The sequence below is a fragment of the Triticum aestivum genome, chromosome 2B, assembly GCF_018294505.1.
Source record: "Triticum aestivum cultivar Chinese Spring chromosome 2B, IWGSC CS RefSeq v2.1, whole genome shotgun sequence".
Taxonomy (NCBI): Eukaryota; Viridiplantae; Streptophyta; class Magnoliopsida; order Poales; family Poaceae; genus Triticum; species Triticum aestivum.
Window position 1 is genome coordinate 144,492,804 of NC_057798.1, and position 1,113 is coordinate 144,493,916.

Genomic DNA, 1,113 nt, shown 5'->3' on the forward strand with positions numbered 1-1,113 from the left:
AAACATCTTTTTTTTTTTTTTGAAGCTGGGACACCCAAACATCTGCACTGCACTTTACTACTCCTCCGCTCGAAGAGGGGAAGAAGAACAGAGCGGCTCCCGCACTCGCCAGCCCCAGCCCCCCGGTGAGGCGAGAAATCGCTCCTCCCTCCCACCTAGCAATCCGGCTTCCCCAGGTTCCTCTGTTTCTCCTCATCAAGGTATATTATCTTCTTGCTGCCATTTCTCGTCTCCGCGGGCGTCCCCCCCTTCCGCTCTGTGCTATATTTTGGGGGTTTGGGGTTTTTTGGACCGTGGTCAATGCATCTATTCTTTTTAGGGTAGGATCATCGGTTTGGCCTGGCCTGGACGGTTTCTAGATCTAATTAGGCCCAAATCGAGTGGTTTCTTAGAGGTCGGATGTGAGAAATTAAAATCGCATTTTCAAAATTAAGGTCCAAATCGAAGTATATCTAGGTTTGCCACTGCGGCGGCATGCGAGCAGAGCAGCCAAATCTTTGACCATCTTATGCTCGTGCATTCTGATGTTAGTGCTGGCTACCTGGCAGCACATGTGCTGATGGCGGGAGAATTGATTTTAACCCCCCCAGTTCGCTTGCCTTGGATCATAAACCCCTTTCTTTGCTTGCCTCCCTCTGAAGCCCCCCGTTCTATCTAGCTCTGGCTGATTTCCCCCTTCGGCATCTTTAACAAATTTGTTAGTATATAACTATCAATTAGAAATAAGAACAGACAAAAGTACCCTTAAACTCTTCATCCTTTTCAGATCCATCACATCCCTTTGCCGATCCAACCCCTCCCCAGTCAAATCCCCCATGGGAATGTTACCTTACAAGAGGAACCAAGCAAAATCAATGGAGAACGGAAGGGGGCGGGGAGTGCCGGACCAGCAGTGGATGCCGGAGGTGCAGGACGCAGTGGCTCTGGCGGCTAGGTCGGACAAGGAGAGAAGCGGGAATTGAAACGAACGAGCCAGCCCTCCTCTGTTTCTCGCATGTTGAGGAAACTACATGAGGGCATATTAGTCAAATCGGAATATAATAAGACTAGATTTCTTTCATTTATGAGCTAATTGAGCAGATAACCACGCCAGGGGGGCAATCAGCAAGAGCT

General features: G+C 49.2%; 1 protein-coding gene across 2 annotated transcripts in view; it reads left to right on the top strand.

Moving 5' to 3' along the window:
- Nucleotides 1-33: 33 nt before the first annotated feature.
- LOC123043957 (protein CHROMATIN REMODELING 35) overlaps nucleotides 34-1,113 on the top strand; it is a 6,607-nt gene continuing 5,527 nt past the window's right edge. For both annotated transcript variants that reach the window (XM_044466571.1, XM_044466572.1), the window contains exon 1: nucleotides 34-200. The gene's annotated coding sequence lies outside the window, so the exon portion shown is untranslated. The remainder of the gene's footprint in view (nucleotides 201-1,113) is intronic.